Source organism: Lolium rigidum, chromosome 2 (assembly GCF_022539505.1).
Source record: "Lolium rigidum isolate FL_2022 chromosome 2, APGP_CSIRO_Lrig_0.1, whole genome shotgun sequence".
NCBI lineage: Eukaryota > Viridiplantae > Streptophyta > Magnoliopsida > Poales > Poaceae > Lolium > Lolium rigidum.
This window is the reverse complement of record NC_061509.1, coordinates 162,688,085-162,709,940: the sequence shown is the minus strand read 5'-3', so window position 1 is coordinate 162,709,940 and position 21,856 is coordinate 162,688,085. Positions and strand designations below refer to the sequence as shown.

Genomic DNA, 21,856 nt, shown 5'->3' with positions numbered 1-21,856 from the left:
GTCTTTTTATTTTATTTTTCTAGTTTTGGGCTCTTATTGACTTTTAGGGTTTTCAGGTATTTGTGAAATGACTAAAAGGCCCCTGAAAGGTGGGTACCTCCCTGTCACAAAATTTCGTACAAAACAAGCCGAATCGGTATGGTCGAATGAACCAATCGAGCAGCCCGCCAATCTCTCTCTCTCTCTCTCTCTCTTCCTCACCCGCTCCCTTTCCCGACTTTGATGGCGATTCGCCTCCATCGTGGGTAGAGCTATAGCTCCCCAACGGTGCTCTACAACTAAGGTATGTTCTTACGGTTGTCCCCTCTCTGCTACTCACTCTTTCTCAAATTCGTGCTAGGCTAGAGATCCTAGGGTTTGTGACTGTCGACCATGGCCTAGTCAGGGTTCTAAAGTGTTCTACTACTTGTTCTAGTGTTCTAACATTCTCTAAGAAACCAGGGAATCATCTAATCTAGTCCTAGGTTTGGTAACTTCCAAATGTTTAATCTTAACTAAATGTATTCACTTCTGGCAGTTAACACTTATGAGTAGTTGTGTTTAAGTGGTTCTAGGGTTCTTATAGGATGATCCAGTGGCTTAGGTGGTTTGTACTTAGTCCTAGAATTATTAAATTCCATTTAGCTAGTACTTCTTCCAATTTCATCACTAATACTTGTTATTTATTTAGTTTTGATGGTTAATTATCCTCTACTTGCTATTCAAGCTTAAGATTCTACTATAAGGCTTTATTTAGGTTCTTAATCACTTAAATTTTATTGTATAGCTAGCACTCAATAATATTCATAGAACTCAAAAAAAAATTCTTACACTAAATTTAATTAGTTTGTAGCTTAGTACTGACAGGTACCACTATCAGATGTTTTCTTCTGTGTACATTGAGTGTTAAACACTCAATCTTAATTATTTTCTTAGCACTATAATTATTGCGAGCTTAATAGCTTAGGGTACTTAGCTTGTAGTTTATAGGTTCTATACTTATTCTTTAAGTTTTCTTTTAGTTTCTTTTAATGCCTCAAGTTATTTACTTAGGTCTAATAATTAATTCCGTCTCTTGTCTATAGGTTTCAAGCTACATGCATTTCTATGTTAATCATTCCCCCAATTTAAGCATGGCTTCCTAATTAGCTAAGGTTGTGCCATGTACCGTGCCCTATCTTAGCAGGTTTCCTAGGTGATTCCTGTGTGGAATTTCCAAGATCCTTACTTATTTTAGTGGTTCCTATGATGCAGCCATTAGCAAGTGTGGGTGCCTTGCTAATGCACTACCAGGGCTTAATCCTCTGGTGCAAATATATCTAAACTACAGTGGTACTAAGACTCTGTCATAGGGCTATAAATTAACCTTTGTAGATTAAATCACTTCTTATTCCTAATTGTTGATGAGCAGTTGATGTGTGCCATTCTCATGCAGCTGCTCCTTGCAGTTCTTCCTCCCCAGCTCTCACAAATCTCTGTCTAGAGAGCTATGTGAGTATTTCTAGTCTAAACTAGTGAATATGGTTATGAGCTATGGGGTTGCCCGAGCCCCTCTATTTGTAGTGTTCCTAAGTGATTGTGGTGTTGACACCTAGCTCATTCATTTAGTTGACTTAGCTATTTCTAGTGACTTCCTGATTTAACTTATGTGCTAAGGGGAATGAATTCGGTGGTCAATTGACTCAAAGGTTTGACTCCTAGTGACTTTCCAAAGATGGCAGGTCAGTTTTCTACGTATTTTCCTATCATATAAATCTATTTTGGACAATGCCAATAAGCATTTTGGGTTTCCCTTTATTTTTTTTGGTTCCTAGAATTATTCTTGGCCTTTTTATGATTTTATTCCTATGCATTGTAGTTTGCACCAGCAAGGATTTGAGAGATTTTGATAGGTTTAGTTTCTAGCTTTTATCAAGTTGTTTTTTCTATTTTAATTGCTTTGGATCTTCCTATGGATCCAGGATATAGTGAGGTGTTGCCTACTGATTCTATTGGATTGCTTTCAATGTTATTGATACTTGGAAAATTTTCTATTGCATTCCTAGGGTGTTTTGTTGTCTTTTCAACTCCCGCCACGACGGCACCACCTTGTCCGCGAACACCTGCTCCACGGACGACGCCTCGGGGCAGGCGCCACCGCCATTGCCGACGAGCTCGCCCTCCGCCTCGCCGACGCCCTTGCCTGTGGCATGGCGGTGGCGGAGGGTGGGCTGGGCCCCCGCGCGGGCGACGCCTCCGCCACCTCGTCGTCGGCCCCGCCGCCGCCGTGGGTGGCCATTGGGTGGCTGGCTGCTTGGACTTGGGTTCGCTGGAAGTGGTGGGGGAGAGGAAATGCTCGGGCGATGGCTACAACCCGGCATGCGTTGTGCCGAGCAATTATTTATTTTGGGGGCGTGGCCCGTGCTGCAGCGGGTGGTGTGCCGTGTGTGGTGGCCTCCCCCGAGGTCGCTGCGGACCGTCGCGATTGGATCGGACGGCGCATGATCGCCGGTTTCCCGTTTTTTATTCGTTGTCTCCACGATGTATGGGCCGCCGAACCGGCACCAACACGCACCGTTTCGTTCGAACTCCTTCGACGACTGTTACAGCGACGTCTTGCAGAATCAAACGATATTCTACTCCACTCGTAGATTGTAATTGATTTTGAAGAAATAAATAGACTAGTTCTTGAAAAAAGAAAGGTCGCATAATTGGGGATGTGGTTCTTCTTTTAGACCGTGATGATTTGATGTGCTTATCCATAGCTCTCGTTGATTAGTGGGCACAATCATACTACAAGCTAGTTTAAAATGTACTAAGCATCATGCTGAGTTGACAAATGGTCTCGCACCGGCTCCACAAGTCTGTGCCGGCATTTGGAGTGGCCTAAAACTATGTCCGGAAATTTTATGCTGGACCCGACCCATAGGCTGGTCCGGGAGCGGCGACATGCGTTGCCGCCTCCTGGAGAAAGCCATTGCTTTCGACGGAATGGACACGGGCCGGCGGTTATATACACTAGATTTAAATGTGCGCCTTGGCGCACGACCCCGTAAGGTTTTTGTCAATGTTTATTTATATAACAATGATTAAAAAAATTGTTAACATAATAATATAATTCGTAGGTTTTACAAATGAATTGTATGTATAATTAAATTATGATAAAGCAGACGAAGTTACAAACAGAGCAGTAAATTTAGAATCACCTCTTGTGAGGTTTGTGCCAATGTTTATTTATATAACAACGATTTTTTTGGTAATATAATAATACAATTCGTAGGTTTTACAAACGAATTGTCTGTATAATTAAATTATGATAAAGCAAACGAAGTTACAAACATAGTGGTAAATTTAGATCACCTCTTGGTGTGCGCCCCCTGCTTTCACATTGACAAACATTTTGTAAATTGCTTTATAATAAGCTTAGAGAACAACATAGGCAGCAGTGCAAAGGTAATTACCGAAACCAACATGAAATTATAATAACCATGCTGCATCATCAACCTGCTGTGCTCACTTCAAGCTATACCTTCTTTCATTTAATCGATTGAAATCTTCATCCTGGGCACTCATCATTTTCAGAATCAGTACCACCAGCTGGTTCCTTTTGAGATGTGTACCACTGCATTTTACCACCACCAACATCTGAGGGGACGAAATATTGTTTGTGATCAAGGAACACATGGTACCTTCAACAGAAGAAGATGAGCGCATTAGTATATTTTGTAACAAATGAAACAATAATACTCATTGTTGGTCCTAGCTACATACCCTACTGTGTCAATATCAGGAGGCACAAACTATGCAATTCCAGTGTAGCAAATATATTCTGAATAAGATACTTGTGCTTGCTCAAAAAGCAACTTCCTCACCTATCAGTTTAAGAAAATCTCAATTCAGGATCCTAAAAAAACCTCAAAAAATTCAACTTTGCTCCTATTTTGACAAGGCAAGTAACACTACCTTGCCATCTGCACCAACCAAAAGATCACCTTAAAAATTTCCGCCCATCCTCCAGTATGGCAGTAACCTGCACTCCTCCGGTAAATGGTACAAACATTAAAGTTCTCCATAGAATTGTAAGCAAATTTTCTACTAAGATGGGCACTAAAACCCAACTTGTTCATTCACCTTGTTGCCATCGTCTGTAAAATCGACTACATGGTGATTGCTCATTATAGTATTATCGATTCATCGTCAATCGCACAAGCAAGAATCGCCTGCGGGAGCATGTGTCTCATAATCCTTGCGACTGGCAGCCCTCTCTTGGCTGCAGGAGTGAAGATATCAAACTCAATGTACCATGATACCAACATGGCTCAGTCAAATGGATGCCTCTGGCAAATCAATATATAATTATTAGGAGCATGTATATCTAATAGAATCTAGATCATTTTTTCAGAGATACATATGTACTTGAAAGATCAACTAAACTTGAAGCTGAACAGAGAAAGAAGTGGAGGAGAACAGGGAAACATGTGGTGTGCAAAAAGATTTGTACATTGCCCATCAAAATTTGTGTTCCCATGGATCCAGAATATCATAAGTATAATTAGAAGAAATAGGACTAAGTGTATTCTGTTAGGATTGATAATACTAAGCTTTCAACTAAACAGTAAACATGTAAATTCATTACATGTTGCATACCAAAGGTGCCAAATTCCTTTTCTCGTAGGTATCAACTAAATAGTATACAATGGTGTCAAATTCCTTCTCTAAACTTAATTTTGAGGCATGAAAACCCAAGTAAAAATTTGAAACCGTAACTTCTCAGATAAATACCAAACGTATAACAATACGCTACATAAATCATTGGAAATGAACTTTGTCGCCACCTAGGTGAATGAAGAGGAAGCTCCTGCAAACCGACATATCTCATAGGTGGTGGTGTCAGTAATAATAGTGAATAGTGATTTTAATGTAGAAGGACCAACATACATTTAAGAAGAAATGGCCGAGATATGGACATATCTGAGAAATACTAAAAAACAAGTTCCTCCTAGTTCTCACCCTGTCCCAACTGCTTTCATCCCCACAGGCCAACACCAAACATTCAGCCGACATATTGAGAACATTTACTAAAAAGGATGAAAAACTATTATAAATGCACAATTAACTAAACATCAAGCTGGAACAAAAATTATTCTCTAGGGAAGATCATCTAGAAGCCCGATGTACAGAAACACATAAATAACTGTTGATCCATAGTTTATAAAAACTGAGAACCTTTTCTAAGAAAAAAAAAGAATGAGAAAATATTATAAATGTACAATAAACCAAACATCCGGTTGAAAAAAAAATTATTGTTTGCGCCAGATCATTTAGAAGCCCTGGCTTACAGAAACACAATTACATATAATTGTCGATCCATAAGGTTTATAAACCATCATCTTCAGTGCCACATGCGAAAGGCTATAATCATACATGATTAAGGGGAAATGGAGGATTGATAATAACTTTTGATGGTAACTTAAACCAGACAACTTCCGAGACAAAGTACAAACCTATAAGGAAAGATGCGCAAAACAAACTAAAAGGAAGGAAAAATTTGCTGGAATCAAGAGCACGAAGAACAAGTATATATTCCAAAAATAAATACCGTTCTACCATGTAGAGACAATATGTATTAATTAAAAGGAATTGGCACGCACTTCCATTTGTGAAAGAAAATAATCCAAAAATATTGGAAGTGAATCAAAAGTAATGTCTAGACTAAATTCTAAGGTTGTTGTCTCATGTTATTTAAGAAAAAATACCTCGAAGTGATGTATCTAAATCAGGTTTACCTTACATTACCACTTGTATGAGGAAAGCTTATCACCAGTTTAGTGAATGTATCAAGCAAACGAAAGAGACATTCCAGCTTTGCGTGGCTCACCTGCAGCATACCATGCATACCGCATTCGTAAATAAAAGCTAAATTACCAAACAAAGCAAGGCTGAAACCTAACAAATGAAATCCTCCATCACCATAGTATCACCTTGTATCAGCTTTGAATGGCTCACATGCGTAAGATGCAGTTTCATATGCCTGAATACTGAGCATTATTATATGCCTAAAGAAACCATCAATAAATAACACGTTGTGAGAGAACCAGGGATGGAGAGAAGGGTTAACATGGAATTAAGATGAAAAGAGCAGCAATACTGACCTCATCCTAGATTTGAAATTTATGGAATCACTTGCTTGGATGAATTGTCGACTGGTTGTGTGCATGGGCGACCGGAGATGGAGGCGGGCGAGTGTCGCAGTTAGAGAAACAGATCCAAACCTGAATGAAAATAAAAGCAGTCCATAATCGTTGTGTTCTCTCGCCTAACCTCACAAAAGCCCTTTCGTATAGGGAATCAATCCAAATGTTATGATTGTTGGCCAAGACTACGAAATCATACCTGCGGGTTTATGGGTGTCAGATTCCCTTTCATACGGAGATTTAGTTGCTAGCCTGTCATACCCAATAATTACACCGACGGAAAATCTGAAGATGAAACAGCTATCTTGCAGCGACATGACATATCGCATCTTCAGCTCCTCTGTAGCCACATTCAAGAATAACATAGGGAAAGTCACTGCAAATAACAAATACAGAAAATAATCTCATATCCATTGTTATACTGAAATAAACTCTGATCCAATGAAACTGTTACAGTGGGGTACTGTTTGAAATCACCTTCCCTCGTTATTTAATTGAGGCCTATTAAATTAGCTCCATAGCTGGAGAGATGGAGGTCACATAAGAAAGTAGAACCGACGTTTCCGAATACGGATAAGCTTCTCTTGTGATACGAAAAGAGCCTCGTATTTGTTGTAGACCTATTGAAGTAATGTGTCAATTGCATCAATATTAATATGGTGAACAAGGAAGCATTACTATGGCCAAGCTGCTCTTGTACAATCAGGTACCGGATATCACCGTATCTGCAGCTGAAGAGGAGCTCTGGCGGTGGATGGGCCATGATAGCTACCTTAATGCTTCAACTCTGCTGTTGTGGGGCCATTTCGGAGCTCCTCATCTGAACCCTAATTAAAAATGCTTAGAACTGTTCAGGAAAAGATCCAAAGCCAAAAACACACGCCAAGAGAACATAAAATGTAGACCTACAAACCAGAAACTTAAGAAAGCGTAATCTATTTGGGCAAATTTCAGAATCAGAGAGCCAAGGGTTGTAAGTTCCTCACCCTTCCCTCTCTGCCTCGCTATCCTTGGAGGTTGCCCAGATCCACGCACTGCTCGTATCCCCTCCGCCTAGATGTCGCCTCGTCCCCGATGGTCCGTAGGTCTCGCACAGGTCGATGTGGCCCCGCAGGTGCCTACCTAGCCTGTGCAGACGGGGAAGAAGCGAGGAAGAGAATGGTGGCCGACGTTTCCCCATTCATCGTTCTCACCCGAGCCAAGGCGGCCTATCGAGGCGAAGCGGAGATGAATGTTGACGGCGCGGGGGGCGAAGCCGAGGCTGTTGAGGAGTGGGCAGCGGAGGAGGTGCTGGACCCGTGCGGCGAGGACAGCGAGGGAGGATGCGCGAGCGCGAGAGGCGGCGGCACTCAAGGAAACGAGAGAGGAGGCGCGGAGCGGGGGCGCGGAGGGCGGGCGCGGAGCGGAGGCGGCGGCTGGGAGCGGAGGAGGAAGGGGAGAGGGAGCGACGGGATTGGAGCTCGCAGCCACGCGCGACGGGAGAGTCTGGGCCGAGCGGGCTTCACGAGGACCCGTGGATAAAATGCGGGTCTGCGGGAGGGCCTCGCGCTCTGGATGGAATGGCTGGCCGAGATCGCGCCACGTCAGCTCGATCGGACGGCCCAAAATCCAAACGCCTGTGAGAGCCCCATGGGGGTGCAGCAATCATACCGTGAGATGCGCACAACTCAACTCGAGCGGTAGTATGTTCTCTAAATTCTGGTCGATATAGGATCATAAAACAATATGCATTTGCAGCGTGATTTGCTCAATTATAGTGGTGTTCATACTTTATATTTGTAGGATACCATAAATTGTGGCTTTGTTTGTTGGGTTGATCATGACTGGCCAGTACCACTACAACACGAGATATCTTACCTCGTGGGGCATATATGAAAATACCTGCAGTACTAAAATCGAAGAGAAAAATCCAAAATGCTCAGTTGATTAACAATTTATTTGTAGAGATGAATAAGTTGAATAAGAAATACACCAACTTATTAAGAGATGTGAAGTAGTGTGGATGGATGCCGCCGAGAACCGTGTAGTGGAGCAAAGCATAACAAAGTTGAAAGAGAGCCATAAGAAGTAAATTGTTATTGAGTCTGTATATTGTTGACGTCAGAAACCCCCTGGCGGGCAGAGACAGGCAACACAGTAGAGCCGGGAACAACTAGGGCTGCGGCTGGCCCCAGTCCCTTAGAGCGACGGCCCGCAAAGCCTCCTGGTCACACGTCCGATGCTATCGCAAGGGCGTGCCACCTGACCTATACCTGGTCAGGAAGGTGTGGATGATGCCTCGCTTAGTTTCCTGCATGGCATACACGTAAACATTAAATACGAGCCTCGATCGGCTCTCGGGTTATCCTGTGAATCGGCTCAAAGAGCCGATCCACCCATGATTCGTACAAGGTGTCCGAATATATGGTGGTCCTGCTTGATCAAGATAAAGCTAATGAGATCTACGACGATTTAGGGTTTTCACCGCATAATCGGATCATCCTACTCACGATTGGGCCTCGCGCTCGCGCACGGTGACCGTAAGCCGATCCTAGACAGGGCCTAAAAACCAACACGAGGTTGATCCCCGGAACATCCTTTCTAGGGCTAGCAAACGTCACCCTACACGCCGCTGGATCCTCCAACCCTTTGTAGGGCCTAACTATTGCGGATGTTAAACTAATCCTTGATGAACAAGGAGCAACCGTAACGGATCAGATCTACTAAACTATGATCAAGCGGGGTGCCGCCCCTACACCTGAGATAGGTGTAAGGGAGGCTAGATGTGCAAGGGTTGCATAACGAAAGCATGTAATTCAAAGAACAATGCTAACCCTAACGCATCTAAGATAACTACGTTGCTCGCCATCAAAAAGGCTTCAGCACGAGCAACGCATGAACAACGTGGGCAGGCTTGTGCTGCCTAGATCGCATGCGATCTAGGCAGCATGGTGCTTACCGGAGAAACCCTCGAGACGAAGGAGTTGGCGATGCGCCGAGATTTGTTTGTGTTGAACGTTGGTTGTTGTTTATTCCATAAACCCTAGATACATATTTATAGTCCAAGGGACTTTCTAACGTGGGTGTGCACCTAACCGTGCACGGGTAAAACTCTAACTCTTAACCGACACGTAATCTAATATGTTACAGATACAAGGGCAAACTAGCCCAAACTTTGCATGTAAGGCCGATTCACGTATTTCTTCTATATATATATTCTTCAAGTCCATCTTGATCGCGGCCCACCTCTGACTCGGTCAAATTCTGGTGATAACACATGCCCCCTGGTTTTGGAAATGACATTTCCAAAATCATTATGCTCTTCTTTCGTCGGGTCATGTCGTGGCAGAGCGTAACCGCCGCAGAATCTTCCATCATTACGCCTCGCCTCCTGGGCTTCTCTGTACGAATTGACAATTTCGGCATCACGTCCTCGAGAACCGTCATGGCATTAAATCTCCACTATACTCTCTTTATTTATCTGTGCCAAACGGTTCACCACTCCATCCCCTTGCTCTGCTCTATCCACCAACGCCAAAAAACCCTCTTCCCCTGCAGCCATGTCTTCCTCTTCCTCCGCCGCTTCAGGCCTCTCTCTCCAATCGTCGCCGAAGAACAAGGAAGAGGACGATCCCCGCTCCGGGGCGAACCCCATCTCCTCTGACAAGGAGAAGAAAGAAGGAGAAGCGGAGAAGATCAAGGCCTCCCCCTCCGCCAGGCTTCCGCCGAAGAAGCGCACCCGCATGTGGGCGGACAGCGAGGACGATGATGACGACGAGGAAGGAGAAGATGAGGAGGAGGAAGATGATTCCTCCTCCTCTGCTGGGTATCCTCCAACGAAGCGCTTCCGCAGCTGGGCGGATAGCGAGGATGATGATGATGACGAGGAGGAGGAGGAAGCTCCAGCCAACGGCTGGGGCAGCAGCGGCGAGGAGCTTCCTGGGAGCAGCGCCGACGACCTCGACGACGGCGATGATGAGGACAGCGACGACTAGTAGAGTAGGACCAGCAGTAGTAGTGCACTAGGCACGAGATCCCTCTTTTGAGAGCCATCGGCTCTTCTTGTAAAGCCGCTCCTTTGAATTAATGAGAATTGTTCTTTCAATTTCTCTTTCCATTAATCCAATTTCCATCCTTCCGCTTGCCACACCAAGACCGATAGCAACGAATCGGATTATTATTATTTTTTCCTTGACCGTGGTATTTTGCAATCCCACAGCCGATGACTGTTCATCGGCTAATTTGAGAAACCAGTCTCCTTCCTTTTCTTGCAGCACCAGCACGGTCCAAACCTCGTACAAGACGACGGCTTTTCCTTCCCAGCTCCTCCCTGAGAAGATCATGATGTAGTGTCAGCTGATGTAACTCTAATCGGCTCTCAAAAATAGAGCACCTCCCAAGTTAGTGGCCCTCCGAGCCTTAGTCAAGGCGAGAAAGGTAGCGAAATAGCCAATCATGTCGCCATTGACCTCACGCCACAATGCCGAGCCAGCCGATTCCAACAAAATCGGCTCCCCAGAGCAGAGAACCTTCAGGGTGAGCTGCCCCCCGAGGTTTTTCAGTCCTTCCTGCACCTTGCCGGTCAGATCGGCTTCTTTCCTTTGGCGGATCTAATGCAATCCATCCTTGACCTGATCTGCATGTCCCAGGCTGCTCTTGGCATTGTTTCTTGAAGAGAGGATCCGAGCCCCTAAACCACTCCGTTGAGGAGTTCTTCCATCATAGTCTCTCTTCGTGCTCCATTGACCCTCTGACAGTTATACCTCTTGAGTCGATGGCCATGCATCGGCTTTTATATCCTTAAGTCGATGTCTGCTGCATCGGCTGTGCTCAAAAAAATTCGATTTTTTTTGAATTTTTTTTACGGCCGATTTATGCATCGGCCCCCATACTTTAATACTCATCACCAAAGGATGAGACACTTCTACTGCATATCCTCGTGTTTTATCCACCTGGGTGCCCCCCCGAGCCGATTCTGTCAAGAGAATTGATGGTATCGGCTCGTTGGAGTACATGTTGAACCCAGGCAGAATGGATGGTGAGGATAATTTTGGCCGATTGCTGGAATCGGCCTCCACGTTGCTTGCTCGGTGAAGGTTTTGTAATGTCCCTTCATAAATTTTTTGAGGCCGATCACAAGGATCAGCCTCGCCACGTTTGCTCATTGTCGTGCTCTTGCTACTCGTTCAGGCCGGTAGATAAAACCAGCCCAATCTCTGACTTTATCATGTTGGTGCGCTTGCTCGTCGTCCACCTTGAGTGCATCGTGTAATCGTGGAGCACTAAGCTTCGTCGGAAGAACGAGCACCATGTTTGTGCCAGCCGATGTTTCATCATCGGCTTTCCTTTGCTTGGGGCGCCACTCCATTTTCCGTGGACGACCCTCTTCATCCGGGGTTCGCTGAACCTTCGCAGCCGGATCGGGCCTTGCCTTCCTCAATGTATGCAAGTATAACCTTTCGGCTTCCTCCGGGCCGCGCAATCGCTGAACCCCGCGCTTCGGGAACGGCCGAGTCCATCGGGGCACCACCTTGGCCGGTGGTACCTGTCTTCTTCTTCTCCCTCGTCTTCTGAATCTTCGAGATCTTTCAACCGAGGGGACTCAGCTCGTTTACTTTGTGGCGGGAGAGGCCCTAGGCGCTTGAATACGGACACGTTGGCTGCCTACTTTTTCTTCTGGTTGCATTCTGGGCAATTGCCGATTGTGGGCAATCGGCTCATTCCTGAATCCCAGCAGTGTCTGAAGAAGGGACAGTCCCAGGTGCCTATCCTCGTCGACTCGCTCCCCCAACTTTTCCTTGGCACGGCGCTCGTGCTCCTCCTCATCACGATCATGCCGACGACGTCTCCTGTCGTCCCTAGCCAGACGATCTTCTTCATCATCGTCGTTGTATCGCCGGCGTTGGTCATACTGACTCACATACTTGTTGAGGAGGTGATCAGAGAGAGGTCGTTGATACCTTATGTTTTTCACCTCTCCCTCTCGTGACGTAGCGCTTGCCGTCTTGGCGGAGCCGATCGCGTGGAGCGGCTTCCTCTCGTATCTTTGCTATGAGAGCAGCTGCCCTCATCTCCGTCCTTACCGAGTGGTGTCCCGGTCCTACCATGTTGATATTGCACGAGAAATCCGAGCTGGCACCCTCCATGGTAAGTATACTCCACCATGTTTACGGCGGGGAAGGGGTGTGTGTCGACCTTCATGGCGTATTGGTTGAAAATCAACCGTCCGTTTTCTATCGCCATTTGGATCTGCTGCCGCCACACCCTGCAGTCGTTGGTGGTGTGAGTGAACGTGTTATGCCACTTGCAGTATGGCTTTCCGTTCAGCTCTTGCACCGTGGGGATCTTGTGGCCTTCGGGTACCTTTATATGCTTCTCCGTGAGTAAGAGATCAAAAATCTGCTCAGTCTTGGTCACGTCGAAGTCGAACCCTTTTGGAGGGCCTTGTGGCTTCACCCATTTGCGGGACACGGGGCTCGTCGCTCGAGTCCATTCAGCCACCTGCTACCTCCCGATCTCCCGCAGCACCTTCATCCTCGTCTGCCTCAACCAGGGTCACCGCACGCTTGAATTTGTCCTGGTAAACATCTGGGTGGCGCTGCTCATATGCTGACAGCTTCTGCACCATGTGCGCCAATGAAGGGTAGTCTGCTTGGGAGGCCACGTCCTTAATCGATGATGAGAGACCCACCACCGCCAACTCGACTGCTTCTTTTTCACTTAAATGAGCCGAAAAGCATCGGTTCTTAATGGTCCTGAAGCGCTGGACGTATTCTGACACTGTCTCCCCGCGCTTCTGTCGTACTTGTGCTAGATCGGCAATACCAACATCGGAAGCCTCTGAGTGATACTGCTCATGGAACTGCTCTTCCAACTGCTTCCAAGTCCGGATGGAGTTCGGTGGCAGCGATGTGTACCACCCGAAAGCCGATCCTGTGAGGGACTGTGCGAAGAACCTCACACGCAACTCGTCTGATGCTGAGATCGTGCCCAGCTGTGCCAAATATCGGCTCACATGCTCGATGGAGCTGGAACCATCCGATACACTAAACTTTGTGAAGTCCGGGAGCCGATATTTGGGTGGTAGCGGGATCGGTTCGTAGTCGTTGGGGTACGGCTTGGTGTAGCCGAACGTCTTCCTTTTCGGCATCATGCCGAACTGATCTTTCAGGATTGCACAAATCTGATCCGCGGTGATGGCTGAAGGTGTCGAACCCTGAAGATTCGCCGGGGTGGCATACTTAACCAGCCATGCTTGCTTTTCCGGTTCTAAGCCAAGCTGCAGGAGCTGGGCTCTGGAGGTTTGTCGGAGTGGCGTACTTAGCTAGCCACGTTTGCTTCTCAGGATCGGCTCCCGACGTTCCTCCTGCCGTTCGAGAGGCCCCTGCTGTTGCAGCCTGGTTCGAGAGTGCCCAGGTGTTGCAGTCTGGTACGTATGCGCACGCGTATCCGTGCAGGATCTCCTTGGGTGCCTCAGGTAGGAATTGGTAGTCACTAGGATCACCACCAATCTTGTAGACGACGTATGCCGATGAGTTCGGCAGTTCCGGTGCTGCCCATGCGAACGGACGGGGCTGGAGTGGCATCTCTCCTTTGAAAGTCCCCAGAGCTGGTCCCAACGGAGAATACCGGTGGCTCATGATTTCCTGGACCACGCGCAGAGCGACACGCTCCAAAGTGTTCACCGGGCTCTCGGAGTGGCGGTGCAGCGAATGAGCCACCATGTAGTTGATTTCCTGCCGCAGCGACCTGGTGCGTTCTTCGACGGGGCGGACAGGTCCACTCCATCGAGTGCGCCTTCGAGTGTGAACCCCTTCCACCCGACGCCATTGGAGCGGGTTCGGTGGAATGAGCCGATGAGTTCGGCTTCGAGGGTTGCCTTGATCTCGTCATGTTTCTTCTTGAGCTCATCGGGCGGATCCTCGTACTTGACCGGAGTGCCTTCCGCCATCTCGGATGCGGATGGCGATGTGGTGGATGTCGAAGGTTGTCCCACCGGGAGTGCCGAGAATGTGTTGACGTCGAAACCCCTCGGCGGGCAGAGACGAGCAACACGGTAGAGCCGGGAACAACTAGGGCTGCGGCTGGCCCCGGTCCCTCGGAGCGATGGCCCGCAAAGCCTCCTCGGTCACACGTCCGATGCTATCGCAAGGGCGTGCCACCTGACCTATACCTGGTCGGGAAGGTGTGGATGATGCCTCGCTTAGTTTCCTGCATGGCATACACGTAAACATTAAATACGAGCCTCGATCGGCTCTCGGGTTATCTCGTGAATCGGCTCAAAGAGCCGATCCACCCATGATTCGTACAAGGTGTCCGAATATATGGTGGTCCTGCTTGATCAAGATAAAGCTAATGAGATCTACGACGATTTAGGGTTTTCACCGCATAATCGGATCATCCTACTCACGATTGGGCCTCGCGCTCGCGCACGGTGACCGTAAGCCGATCCTAGACAGGGCCTAAAAACCAACACGAGGTTGATCCCCGGAACATCCTTTCTAGGGCTAGCAAACGTCACCCTACACGCCGCTGGATCCTCCAACCCTTTGTAGGGCCTAACTATTGCGGATGTTAAACTAATCCTTGATGAACAAGGAGCAACCGTAACGGATCAGATCTACTAAACTATGATCAAGCGGGGTGCCGCCCCTACACCTGAGATAGGTGTAAGGGCGGCTAGATGTGCAAGGGTTGCATAACGAATGCATGTAATTCGAAGAACAATGCTAACCCTAACGCATCTAAGATAACTACGTTGCTCGCCATCAAAAAGGCTTCAGCACGAGCAACGCATGAACAATGTGGGCAGGCTTGTGCTGCCTAGATCGCAAGATGCGATCTAGGCAGCATGGTGCTTACCGGAGAAACCCTCGAGACGAAGGAGTTGGCGATGCGCCGAGATTTGTTTGTGTTGAACGTTGGTTGTTGTTTATTCCATAAACCCTAGATACATATTTATAGTCCAAGGGACTTTCTAACGTGGGTGTGCACCTAACCGTGCACGGGTAAAACTCTAACTCTTAACCGACACGTAATCTAATATGTTACAGATACAAGGGCAAACTAGCCCAAACTTTGCATGTAAGGCCGATTCACGTATTTCTTCTATATATATATTCTTCAAGTCCATCTTGATCGCGGCCCACCTCTGACTCGGTCAAATTCTGGTGATAACATATATATACATGAATGAGAGAAAGCTGCACAAAGAGAAGAATAAAAGAAGAACAAATGAGAGGGAGAAAAGAAAGAGCTTACAGAAGAGAATAAAATTCTAGAATACATGTTGTATGATCTTCTAAAAATCAATAATTGGAACAAGAAAAATATGGACAAGATCATGCAAATTTGTGAAGAATTATGTTTCCAGTTCTGGCTAAACCGTTGTACTATGATATCAAGTTGGGGCCAATACCCTAGTGAAAGGACACGGATGCCACCTAGAGAGGGAGAGAGGGGATTGAATAGGTGATTTAAAACTTTTACGATTATGAAAATAACAAATGCTCGCACACAATCATGCCTAATGTTGTCGCATTCACAACTGCGTCTCAGAAAAAACCGTTTCCTTTGAAGAGACGAACACAAGCAGCCGGTTATACACGTGCGTGCAATATAATGTGAGTGGTAGTATAAATTTTTCTAAATTCTAGTCGATACATGATCGCAAAACAATGTGCATTTGTAGTGTGATTTGTTCAATTATAGTGCTCGTAGTTTATATTTGTAGGATATCATAAATTGTGGCTTTCTTTGTTGGGTTGATCCTGAGTGGCCAGCCTGCACCACTGCAACATGAACTATCTACCTTAGTTTTTCAAGTTTTAGGTTTACCCCATATTTTAGAAAGTTTAAGGTTGTGTCAAAATTTGAATTTCAAATCCCAGTGCATGTCTTAGGTCAATTTCGGACACATGAGTTCAATTCTGACCACTTTGTTTCTTAAAACTAAAAGTTCAAAATTCACCTATTTTAGAGATGCATGCCATGCAAATGCACAAATTCGACGTGGGTGGTTCTAGTTCTTGAAAAAAGACATAAATAATACGTAGTAGAATTGGGGACGTGGTTCTACTTTTAGATCGTACCTAATTTGATGTAATTGTTCATAGCCCTCGTAGATTAACACACACAAGCATACGGGTTCAGAATATCCTAGGCATCATGTCGTGTTGACGCTCACCACCTGGCACTGTGCTATGCTTCTCATTTGCGCGTATTAAACACTCGTACCCACGGTTTATCTTCTTCACTCGTTGTTGCCGTCAATCATTGTGAGCCAGAAGTGGGCTTACATGTCCCTTCGCCATCTGGTCGAGCCATCGAGAGACGGGAAGCTCGGAGATGCAACCAAATGGTATACAAATACATCTCCGAAAAAAGAAATGGTTGTATACAATAATGATGCGCATCTCGAAAAGTATTTAATTTCTCGTGCATCTTTCGAGTGGATCAGCCTGGCTTTCATGTCAGCTGTCATGAACCTGGACATCGACCATCATTTGGCGAAGGCTCGTGTCGAGCTTCCCACTCCGGAGCTAGCCGCGGCGGCGGCAGGGCCACGCGCCGCCCCTAGTTTGTCTGGCCGGACACGCACGCCGCACATGTCTCGGAAGGCCAAATACCGTTGCTCCATTTTGATCCTTCATTCAGGATAACTTGGAAATTCAGGCTGGAATCTGAGCCCCGCCCATTAATCGGCAGCTAGATCGATCGTTGTTTTGCGAACGGGAAAGCGGCAGCGGACAGGAGGAGCGGTTGGATGGTCCAAGTTGGGCACGGGCGCCGCTGCGACACTACGGACGCTGCGCTGTTCGCGATCGCGAGGTCTCGGTCGGACTCGGAGAAGACGACGATGGAAATCGATCTGCACATATCACCTGTCCGGATCATCTCAAGCTAGCAGCACGCCACGGCGAGTCGCCAGTCGGCACGCACAACACAAGCTCGTAGCATTTCCGTGTTGCTTTCAGGCGCGAGCATCGGAAAGGAACCTCGCGACTCAGCACTCAGCAGATGGGATTCGATGCTGGGTTTGAAATACTGGGCATGATCTGTGATCCCCTGGCCCTCAGATACGATCCGGCGACGCGACAACTTCTCTCAGCTCTACTTGTATCGTGCAGGCCTGGACTGAAACCGATTCCTGACAAAGACACCATCTCGCAAGTTCCAACCGTGGAAAGGAAAAAAAATGCTAAATATGTTCATCTTAATATCTATTTTAAGAGGAATATATAGTTTCCAAAGCAAGTCTGACCACATCTAAAGATTTTGATACATTTAAACTGTTTGGATTTTAAAAATAGAAAAAGAAATTTTCAGAATCTCAAAAGCTTCTAGCATATAAGGCCATTCCAATAAGTATGTACATAGATAAATCTATTATAAGAACTATCCCCATAAGATCAATAAAATCAAATTTACACCACCCTCTGTAAATTAAAATGGCAGCTATTATTATTTAGATATTTCAAGTGAAGAGCAATTTTAGGATCACACGCATCAATCAGAATTAGCAAAAAACTAAAAAAAAATGCAGGCCCTGAAAGCCTACAAAAGCAAGAATCAAACCTGGATCCACAAGGTCAAACAATGCCCATTCATCAGGTGGCAACCGACTGGGCTGTAGTTATTTGGTGTTTGTGTTCCGTATTTCATCTATATACAATGAAATTCCAATATTTTGGGGGCCCAAAAATTTGTGGGCCCTGTGCGGCTGCACTGGCCGCACTCCCATGCACCCGGACCTGACTATAAAGTATGAGAGACAATTTGGTAAGACCAAGAAAATTCATAACTCTCATCATTTATTTATTATTGTATGCACCAATAAGTTCATATGCAAGAGAGAAAAGGAAGATCATGCATTGGATGAGAGGGCATAATAAGTGAGATGAGTCTTATAATCTCTAACAATTTTTAAAAACATATATGCCTTATAATCTCAAACGGAGGGAGTACCACGTCTTCTATAATAATTTAAAAGTCCTTGCACAAATAAGAATACGACCAACCTAGAAAAAGAGATCTACACGACGATGTTTAGCCAATCACCATATATTGTGCCAACAACTTTTTATAACTACCCATGGCGAAGGTCACGTCTGTAAATCTGCATCCATCTTTGGGAAGTTGAACTCTTTTGCTCTTTAGAAAAATGCTTTAACCCAACTGGCTGATCCATCGGTTGGCTCATCGCACATTCTCCCCTTCTCTCATTGCTTTGCTCCCCCTTCTCCTTATTCCTTGAGAGGTCCATCCCGCCACTCTATGTCGTTGACAATGGGGGATGTGGGGGGTGAGTAACCTACATCTTCTTGCCCACCAAATTCTCGGGAGATGTCGGGGCTATGAGAATTTTGATTAGGCATGGCCCGATCTGGTGAAGCGATAGAGGTACATGCAGGCATGGAGATTCTTGATGTTGAAAACCATGCTTCGATTTGCTGCAAGCTCATGAATCACACAAGGGGTATATGTTGCGGCTAGGCGCTTGCTAAAAATGTTGTGCTCTATAGAAATGTTTGCTTCTATGCCAAAGGGGTTTCCTTCATACATTTGTTTTCCTATAGGGGTGTGCTCGAAATATTGCAACATTTTCTTCACTAGTTTATTTGTAGACCGTTGGAAAATTTATTGCAAACAATCTTGCATACACACAAGAAAATGTTGCTCAGTAAGTTCAATGTTGCATCGATCAAACGGTTTGATCTCACACTTAAGTGAGATTAGGCAATCCTCGAGGCATTGATAATATCAAACGACAAACACATAGCTCTAAATGTTCATATGCTTTAAGAGTGTAGGATGATAATGCTGATGAAAAAGAACATCTAGGTGGTATTTCACTCCCTTAGTTCTATTTTTAAGATGTTTTGGGTAGGTTATTTGTTTAGTTGGTTTTGTGTAAGCTAACGTCTTATAATCTGGAATAGATTTTTTTTTACTTTAGGCAACTTTATTACTGAATGAGAATACAGTCATCAACTATTACAGGAATTAAAAAATCTGGGGGATTCGAAAACCAAAAACCCCTAAAACCCTACGAAGAACCGTAGCGAGCAAGCTCATGAGCGGCAGCATTGGCTTCTCGCAGAATATGTTGAAACGTTGCCATGCCAAGCATCATTAGTAAATGCCGGCAATCATCTATCACCACCACAAAGGATCCTCTGAACTCTGATGGATCAAGAACATCTTGAACCACCTCAAGATAGTCTGACTCCACCACTAGGGAATTGGCACCAAATTGTTCAGCCAACTAAAGACCCGAACGCAGCGCCGAGGCCTCCATTGCTGTTGCATCAATCGCTGAATCAATATAGTCACAACTAGTTGCAACAGAATTTCCTCCAGATTCCCTAATTATCGCCCTAGAGCACCTCGTCCTGAATCCGCATCAAATGCGGCATCAACATTCAGTTTATACACTCCAGTAGTCGGCCTCATCCACCCATTCTTTACCGATTCCTCTCAGCTTGACACTATTAGCCAAAATACCTTGGATATTGATGATAGTTCTCTCCGAAGTCGGTACTGGCTCTTTATTTTTAATCTGCCTCCTCGACCACCACAAATACCAGCATGCGGTCATAACTATTTCAGCTCGGCGCTCCATATCATATGTTACACCACCAGGCCGAGGGGAGCACAACAATTCTTCAAGAACTAGAGATCCAGATTGGTCCATTCGTACCGCTGAATTGACAGCCTCGGCAAGACCTAAACCCTCCCAAACCAACATTGATCGTGGGCATTTAAACAACATGTGCCGTATGTCTTCCGTATACACAGTACATACTGGATAGTTTACAGCCGATCCAATATGACGGTTAGCCAAAACACATAAACATGGAACAATACCATGCAGCGCTCTACAAGTAAAAATCTGGACTTCCCGAGTCATTTTTGCTCTCCAGATTCTTTTCCAAACCTCGTGAGGTGACGATCTATCAGTGGCATCAGATCTCCGTGCCCTTCTCCTATACTCCACCCGCCAGTGGCGGACGCAGGAAAAAGTTGGAGGGTGGGCACACCTCCAAAAAAAAATTGCGCTCTCCCGAAAGGATATACTCATGACACCGCACAACCTCCACCGTAGCGCCGCCTTCACACAAGCTCGCGAGTGAATTCATAGCTGGTTCAGGTGGCTCGCCGTCGTCCTCGGAGGAGGCGAGGTGCTTCGAGTTCATCCTCTGAATCGACGATGACCCCCTCGGCATCAAGCAGCTCCCGGACAAGTTCGCCGAGTTCGTTGACGGAGTTGAGCCGGCCGAGTTGCTGGGGCACCCCTGGCGGACGCGCAGTCAAAAACGATCATTTCCGTGTTCGCGAGGCGACACAAATGGACACATGCGGTCAATTTGAGCGTCCGATTACGTCGCCCTGTTCGAGATGCCCTCACATAAAAATATTGATTGTTTGTCCAGTCCTTCCAACAAGTATGTAATATATCCACTTGCCATCTGTCTATTCAAGTATTATGTCAGAAGGATGTCCACTTCCTCTGGTGTGTTTGTAGGGTGCTCAGAGAAGTTTAGAAGATGACCGTGGAAGTTTGTGGTGACCCTGGCATACCAGTGCATGGTGTAGTATGTAAGTCTGATATAACATCAATGAAACACCGTTCCACTAGTATTATATTGCTTAGAGTGGTACAGCAGAAACATATGCGGGTCTAAGGCATGTCCATAGAATTACACACCGACTCTGTTACATAAGATCATCATAGCCTCCTACTTTACAATGAGGTAAAACTGCAAATAAACTCCAGAAGAACAACTCGTAGTTTAATCCTAACACGAACTCTATTTGTAGAGTATTTAACTAGCTACAGAGGCTATGAATAGATTCTAGCTAAATAGGAGCTAGGTTTAGAAAGCTAGTTCCTTTCTATTGCTAATCTAGGTTTTCTCCTTGTTGGATGTGGTATCTGACTCCTTGATACGTCTCCAACGTATCAATAATTTCTTATGTTCCATGCCACATTATTGATGATATCTACATGTTTTATGCATACTTTATGTCGTATTTATGCATTTTCCGGAACTAACCTATTAACGAGATGCCGAAGAGCCGATTCTTTGTTTTACTGCTGTTTTTGGTTTCAAAAATCCTAGTAAGGAAATATTCTCGGAATTGGACGAAATCAACGCCCGGGGGCCTATTTTTCCACGAAGCTTCCAGAAGACCGGAGGACTTACGAAGTGGGGCCACGAGGTGGCGCCACACTAGGGCGGCGCGGCCTGGGCCTTGGCCGCGCCGGCCTGTTGTGTGGGGCCCTCGTGTGGCCCCCTGACTTGCCCTTCCGCCTACATATAGTCTTCGTCACGAAACCCCCGATACCGAGAGCCACGATACGGAAAACCTTCCGGAGACGCCGCCGCCGCCAATCCCATCTCGGGGGATTCGGGAGATCGCCTCCGGCACCCTGCCGGAGAGGGGAATCATCTCCCGGAGGACTCTTCACCGCCATGGTCGCCTCCGGAGTGATGAGTGAGTAGTTCACCCCTGGACTATGGGTCCATAGCAGTAGCTAGATGGTCGTCTTCTCCTTATGTGCTTCATTGTCGGATCTTGTGAGCTGCCTAACATGATCAAGATCATCTATCCGTAATGCTATATGTTGTGTTTGTTGGGATCCGATGGATAGAGAATACTATGTTATGTTGATTATCAATCTATTACATATGTGTTGTTTATGATCTTGCATGCTCTCC

At 46.0% G+C, this 21,856-nt stretch overlaps 2 long non-coding RNA genes across 2 annotated transcripts; both read right to left on the bottom strand.

The window, feature by feature from the left end:
- Window positions 1-3,450: 3,450 nt before the first annotated feature.
- On the bottom strand, window positions 3,451-5,797 carry LOC124692532. Its single transcript, XR_006999581.1, has 4 exons — window positions 5,745-5,797; window positions 4,090-4,228; window positions 3,922-3,988; window positions 3,451-3,647 (listed from the first exon to the last, which is right to left on the bottom strand). It is a non-coding gene; the product is annotated as an uncharacterized LOC124692532 (long non-coding RNA).
- Window positions 5,798-5,804: 7 nt separating this feature from the next.
- On the bottom strand, window positions 5,805-6,210 carry LOC124692531. The gene is made up of 3 exons (XR_006999580.1): window positions 6,111-6,210; window positions 5,940-6,014; window positions 5,805-5,836 (listed from the first exon to the last, which is right to left on the bottom strand). It is a non-coding gene; the product is annotated as an uncharacterized LOC124692531 (long non-coding RNA).
- Window positions 6,211-21,856: the final 15,646 nt, after the last annotated feature.